Source organism: Portunus trituberculatus, chromosome 39, assembly GCF_017591435.1.
Source record: "Portunus trituberculatus isolate SZX2019 chromosome 39, ASM1759143v1, whole genome shotgun sequence".
NCBI lineage: Eukaryota > Metazoa > Arthropoda > Malacostraca > Decapoda > Portunidae > Portunus > Portunus trituberculatus.
In genome coordinates, this window is record NC_059293.1 from 10,578,504 (window position 1) to 10,586,003 (window position 7,500).

The 7,500-nt window shown below is 41.7% G+C and overlaps 1 protein-coding gene and 1 non-coding gene across 7 annotated transcripts in view; both read left to right on the top strand.

The window, feature by feature from the left end:
* Positions 1-7,500, top strand: part of LOC123515600 — a 384,796-nt gene that overhangs the window by 248,409 nt on the left and 128,887 nt on the right. The gene's annotated exons all lie outside the window — the stretch shown is intronic.
* Positions 1,479-1,550, top strand: Trnaq-cug. Its single transcript has one exon. It is a non-coding gene; the product is annotated as a tRNA-Gln (tRNA).

Genomic DNA, 7,500 nt, shown 5'->3' on the forward strand with positions numbered 1-7,500 from the left:
TAATCTGATACGTAACGCAATAATGACTAATAATATGACGGGTGACCATAGAGGAAGTGTAGAGAACGATAGGTAGATGCAATTAAAGAACGATATTATTTTATAGGAAGTTAGAATAGGAAGTTAGAATGGGTAGGAGTCAGGAAGTCAGTCAGTCAGTCACCCAGTCAGTCAGTCATCCAGTCATGCACCAAGTCAGTCACTCATCCTCACAATCAGTCATCCAGGCAGCCAGTCAACCACTAATCATTCACCCAATCAGTCAGTTATCCACCTGTTTAGTCAGCCATCCAGCCACCCAGTCATTTAGTCATTAAGTCACACAGTCAACCAGTCAGCCAGTTACCCATTCATTAAACAAGTCATCAATCCAACCAGTCAGTCAGTCAGCCTGTTGTTTAGTCAGTTTGTTAGTCAATCAGTCAGTCAGTCAGTAAATTATCTAGTTATTTAGTCAGTCAGTAAATGATCTAATCAGTTAGCCAGTCAGTCAAGAAACCATCTAGTCAGTCAGTTAGTTAGTCAGGGAGTCAGTCGGTAAATCATCTCGTCAGTTAGCCAGTCAGTCAGTAAGCCATCTAGTCAGTCAGTTAGCTAGTCAGCCAGTTAGCCAGTCTAGTCAGTCAGTCAGTCAGTCAGTCAGTAAACCATCTAGTTTGTCAGTTAGTCAGTCAGTCAGTAAGTCAGCAAGTCAGTCAGTAAACCATCTAGTCATTCAGTTAGTCAGTCTATAAACTATCTAGTCAGTCAGTCAGTCAACCAGTCAATCAGTCAGTCAGTCAGTCAGTCAGTCAGTCAGTCAGTCCTCGCAGCCTGAACGTGTGGACTGCCAAAACCAAGTTGTCTGAAGCAGAGAGAGAGAGAGAGAGAGAGAGAGAGAGAGAGAGAGAGAGAGAGAGAGAAACACAGACAGAAACAGAAACACAGCCAGCCAGAGTAAGTACTGGGACACACACACAGGCTTTACTTGAATCCCCGCGGTCTACAGCACATCTGACGCCTCTCACAGGAACCAGAGCAGCCAGCAGCCAGGAGGGACAGATTGGTGCTCAGTAGGCGGACATGAGGAACTGGGACGCCTCGCTCGCTGGTGCTTGTGTGTGTCAGGATATTGGGCTTCTGGTGAGGTGGCGAAGGGATGGGCTGTGTAGGTATGTGGGTCGCGTGAATTGGAGTGGTGTGTGGTGTGGGGTGGTTAGGAGAGTGTAGGAGAGAGAGGGAGAGGGAAGGGAGGAAGGGAAAAGAGGAAGGTAGAAAGGGAGGGAAAGGGAGAGTGAGAGTGAGAGGGAGAGATAACACCATCAAGAACACATTTACCTTTTCTTATCTAATACAAAGTCTAAAGGTGATAGGAATTGTGTTGCTACTGTTGTGTTTCCTGTCTGTTGTGATTAAGACTCCTACACACACACACACACACACACACACACAAGAGAGAGAGAAGAGAGAGCCAGCAGTCCCAGCCTCTCTCCCCACAGGGTCCCATGGTGTAATGGTCAGCACTTTGGACTCTGAATCCAACAATCCGAGTTCGAGTCTCGGTGGGACCTTCTGTGTGTTTGTATTTTTTGTCTTTCTCTTTACTTGGTCTCGTGTGTACTTCATCAGTGGCTTAGCTTTTCATTTATTTTATATTTTTTCACTTTTTTTTCGTTTGTTTCTTCAAGTCCTCCAAAAAATAGAGAACCACAGAGAAGGATCACGACAAATATATGCTTTTAATCCTTTTATTGGTATTTTTAAAAGTTTGCACATTGCTGTTAGTGTTGTGAGCTGTTGCGTATCTCAGTGAATAGATTTAAAGGAAGGGAGGAATGCAGTAATAGGAAGATGGATCCGAATGTATAAGGGAAAGTAGGTTAAGAAGAGATGAAAGACTGCATAACAGAGGACTTGAGAAAAGAGTAAGTTGGCGTGAAGGAAAAGGAAATAAAAAAGAAAGTACGCGTATAATGATAGGGTAAAAATGATTCTGAATGTAGAAGAAAGGTAAGAAGAAAGAGGAGACGGAAAGATTGCATAAGGCACGAATCGAGAAAGAGGAAAGTTGAAGTGAAGATGAAGCAAAATTAAGAGAAAATACAAATATAATAACAGGAAAAATGATGAATGTGACAAGAAGCAAAAATAAAAGAAAGTACAAGTATGGCAGAGGAATGACGAATGTGGAAGGAAGGTAAGAAGAGGAAGGACTGCACAAGACACGAATTGAGAGGAAGAAAGGTGCGGAATGGGAAATAAGTGTAATAAAGAACTTGGTGAAGAAGACAAGAGAAGACAAGAGAGGATCAGCCATTGCATATGAACACTGGAGGAGCTGCAGAAGAGGAAGAGGAATATGATAAAAAAAAAAGAAAGAAGAACGGAAGGAAAGAAAAGAACGAGGAGGAGGAGGAGGAGGAGGAAGAATACAAGAAGATTTAGTGGAGAAAGAGAAAAAGGAATGAAAGTAAGGAGAAACGGAAAGGAAGTAAGAAAGAAAAACGAGGAGGAGAAATATGATAAGGAGAATGAGAGGAGGAAGAAGAAAATCAATTGGCAGGAGAAAGGAGGCAAACAAAAAAAAAGAGAGAAACAAAAATAGAATAAAGAATGTTCAGTAGAGATCAAAATGAATTTAGAGAGAGAAAGAGAGAGATAGGGGGGGGGGAGAATGACGTGCTGTGAAGGGCTGCCTGACTCATCAAAGCAACACACTCCTATGTAAAGGACTAAACTGAATCAGCAGGCAAGGCTAAAGGAAGAGAGAGAGAGAGAGAGAGAGAGAGAGAGAGAGATAAGGAGGGAATGGAGAAATATGTGATACCAGATGGAGGAATCTCTCTCTCTCTCTCTCTCTCTCTCTCTCTCTCTCTCTCTCTCATGGGAAGGAGACGCACAGAGACCAATTTTGGAAGTGTCAGGAGGGAGGAGGAGGAGGAAGAAGAAGAAGAAGAAGAAGAAGAAGAAGAAGAAGAAGAAGAAGAAGAAGAAGAAGAAGAAGAAGAAGAAGAAAGGGTGAATTTCTAGAGAAAGGTGCGATGTACTCTCTCTCTCTCTCTCTCTCTCTCTCTCTCTCTCTCTCTCTCTCTCTCTCTCTCTCTCTCTCTCTCTCTCTCTCTCTCTCTCTCTCTCTCTCTCTCTCTCTCACACACACACACACACACACACACACACACACACACACACACACACACACACACACACACACACACACACACACACACACAGTTTTCTTTCGCATCCAAATTTACCTCCTCCTCCTCCTCCTCCTCCTCCTCCTCCTCCTCCTCCTCCTCCTCCTCCTCCTCCTCCTCCTCCTCCTCTGAGTGTAACTGTCACATCCCGTGAGAAATATGTTGATACTCTGGAGACTGAAGAAGAGGAGGAGGAGGAGGAAGGAGGAGGAGGAGGAGGAGGAGGAGGAGGAAGATAAAGAAGAGAAAAGAAAGAGAAATGATAATAAAAAGTGTAAAAGGAAAAAAATGTGAAGAATTTATGAAAAAGAGCAAATGAGGAAGAGATATTTGAAGGAAGAGAAAAAAAAAGAAAAAAAAATTGAGATAAAGAAACGAAAGAATGAAAGTAGAAAGAAAAAAAAGAATAATGAGAAGAATCGAACCAGAATGAAGAAAAAAGAACAAATAAGAGCAAAGGAGGATAAAGATAAATGCAGAGAAGGAAAGAAGAAAACTTGTAAAAAAAAAAAGAAGAAAGAAATCTAACGAAAATGAAGGAAAGAAAATAAAAACAATGAAGAATAAAGAAAAAAAAAAAAAAAGAAGAAGAAGAAGAAGAAGAGCAAAAACAACAACAGGAGTGAGAAGAAAAAAGGAGAATTGAATTGATTTGGAAGATGAGAAGAAAGAAAGGAAGAAGGAAAGAATGGAAGATGAAGAAAAGAAGAATACACAGGAGAGAGAAAAAGAGTGAACTAAAAGATAAGTGAAAGACCATGAAGGAGGAGGAGGAAGAGGAGAAGGAAGAGGAAGGGACACATGTCAATTATTTCCTCCATCTCTCTCTCTCTCTCTCTCTCTCTCTCTCTCTCTCTCTCTCTCTCTCTCTCTCTCTCTCTCTCTCTCTCTCTCTCTCTCTCTCTCTCTCTCTCTCTCTCTCTCTCTCTCTCTCTCTCATAAACAACAAACGCCTTTACTATTTTTGGCTCCAATCTGTTAATGTGTTCCGCAAGAGAGAGAGAGAGAGAGAGAGAGAGAGAGAGAGAGAGAGAGAGAGAGAGAGAGATTTAATGGATGTTCTTTTCATATTTTTCATCTGATCTTTCACTTGATTTTTTTTTACATATTTTCAAGTTTACAAGAAGCGATTTTTTCCTTCCTTCCTTCATTCATTCATTCATTCATTCATTCATTCATTCATTCATTCATTCATTCTCTCTCTCTCTCTCTCTCTCTCTCTCTCTCTCTCTCTCTCTCTCTCTCTCTCTCTCTCTCTCTCTCTCTCTCTCTCTCTCTCTCTCTCTCTCTCTCTCTCCCTTCACTCAAAGTCTCAGCATTAATATCAGTATCAGTAGCCTCTCGTCTATTTGAGTCTTCAGTCGATGGAATTATTAACCCCTTCATTTTTTTCTCTCTTTCAAGTTTTCAAGTCACTGGAATTATAAACCGCATCTTGAAACATCCCTGCGTCTCTAACTGCCTCCCCTACACACACACACACACACACACACACACACACACACACACACACACACACACACACACACACACACACACACACACACACAGACGTGCATTTCATAACAAGGCATAGGTGTGTGTGTGTGTGTGTGTGTGTGTGTGTGTGTGTGTGTGTTTGTGTGTGTAGAACGTAGAGAGCGAAGGGACGTGGAGAGGACGGGTGCGAAAGGGGAAATAGAGAGAAAGGGAAGGTGGAAAGAGAGGATACGAGGGGAAAAATAAACGAAGGAGGGCAAAGAGAGGAAGGGAAGGAAGGATACGAAGGAAGATAGGCGAAGGGAAGGAAGAGAAGGAAGAAGACAAAGGAGAGGAGGGGAAAAGAGGCGGAATGGATGAAGGACCGGAGATAAAGCGATAAGGGAGACGAAAAGTGACAAAGAGATGAAGGGGAAAGGAGAGGAAATGGATGAAGGAACAAAGAGGATAAAGAGATAAAAGGAAGGAGAGAAGGAAGATAACAAAGAGACGTAGTGGAATAGAAACGAAATGGATGAAGAATTGAGAAGAATAAAAGGAAAAAGAACAAAGGAACGAAATAAACGAAGGGACGAAAACCCACATTATATGACACATCCAAGGAACTCCCACCTATTCCACCTCTCCCACCTATTCCACCTCTCTCCCACCTATTCCACCTCTCCCACCTATTCCACCTCTCTCCCACCTATTCCACTTCTCTCCCACCTATTCCACTTCTTTCCCATCTATTTAATTTCTCCCATCTATTCCACATCTCCCATCTATTCCACTTCTCCCACCTATTCCACTTCTCCCATCTATTCCACTTCTCCCACCTATTCCACTTCTCTCCCATCTATTCCACCATCTCTCCCACCTAATCCACCTTTCTCCCACCTATTCCACTTGTCTCCCACCTATTCCACCTCTCTCCACTCGTCCTATGGGTCTGGTCCACGTGCTCCTTTCATCCCCCATTGCAGGCCGGTCTGCAGCAGCCCAGGAAGCCTCAGTCCCTCTTATATCAGATCTATTAACGTCCCACTTGGCAGCAGCTTCCTCCCTCCTGTCCCTCTCCGCCGGCAGAAGTAGCGAGAGAACCCTTGACTTCATTTCATGTCTCTATTCTTGCTGTATTAGAAAAGAAATGACTACGCCAAGATTTAGAGTTAGTTTTATTTGGTGTTTCTTATGCTTTCGCTCTCCCTTAAGATGTAGGAGTATTGAATAAAGAGAGACTCGCTGACTGACTGAATTTCACTTGTCTTTATTCTTGCAGTATTAAAAAGAACACTACACCAAGATTTAGACTACGTGTTTCATCTAGTGCGCCTCATGCTTTCACTCTCTCCGCCGTGGTACAGTGGAACCTTGCGTGCTTTGGGGTCCGAGGGGTCTCCAAGCGCGCGGGTTCGAATTCTGTCCACGGTCCGAGTGTAGGTTGGGCTTTCTCACTCGGGGCAACGGTTACCTAGCGGGTGGGCTTTGAGATAGGAGGTACCCCCAAAAAGTATATTTAGCCCAGAAATTCCCGTGAAAAACCCGCATGGTAGAAATAAATAAAGAAAAAAGTAGTAGAGTATTAAATTATTCTTGCAGTATTGACCCCTTCAGCACTGGGACGCTGTTTTACCTTCAATTTTGGGTGCGATTAGACGATTTTATTGACATTAGGAAGGGTTTATAGCGGGCAGAAGATTAATGGCCACAGTCTTCGCTATTTTAATTTCCTACATAAGTTTCTGAAGGTGTAAAAATCACCATAGTGAGCAGAATGAATATGGACACACGTCATGGTATTGAAGGGGTTAAAAAGAACACTACACCAAGATTTAGACTACGTGTTTCATCTGGTGTTCCTCATGCTTCCACTCTCCTTCAAGAACTAGGAGTATTAAAAAAAGAGAAGAGGGAGACCGATTGACTGACTGAATTATCCCTGCCTTTATTGTTACTATATTAATAAAAAGGTGACAAAACTGCTCACCGAAATTTAGAATGGTTATTTCGTTTTGTGCTCCTCATGCTTCCACTCTCTCTCAAGAACTAGAAATATTAAAAAGAGAAAGGGAGACCAACTGACTGACTGAATTACCCGTGCCTTTATTCTTACTGTATTAAAATCAAAGATGGCAAAACTGCACACCGAGATTTAGAATGGTTATTTTGTTTGGTGCCCCTCATGCTCTCACTCTCCCTTAAGAAGTAAGAAGTATTAAAAAACAGAGAGAGAGACCCACTGACTGACTGACTTACCCGTGCCTTTATTCTTACTGTATTAAGAAAAAAATAAGTTGGCAAAATTGCACACCGAGATTTAGAATGTTTATTTTGTTTGGTGCTCCTCATGCTTTCACTCTCCCTTGAAAAGTAGAAATATAAAAAAAGAAAAAGAGGGAGACCAACTGGCTGACTGAATTACCTCTGCCTTTATTCTTAATATATTAAAAAATGGTGACAAAACTACACACCGAGATTTAGAATAATGATTTTGTTTGGTGCTCCTCATGCTTTCTTTCTCCCTTAAGAAGTAGAAATATTAAAAAAGAAAAGAAAAGAGAGAGACCCGCAGACTGATTGACTTACCCATGCCTTTATTATTACTATATTAGAAAAAAAAAAATATGACAAAGCTAATCACCGAGATTTAGAATGTTTATTTTGTTGCTTTCACTCTCCCTCAAGAAGTAGGAGTATTAGAATAGAGATCCACAGACTGACTCAATAACCTTTGCCTCCATTCTTATATTAAAGAAAAAGACAAAACTATAGCAAGATTTTTTTTATTTTTCTTTTATTTCTACCATGTGGGATTTTCACGGGAATTTATGGGGTAAAGGAGGTACTTTTTAGGGCATCTCCT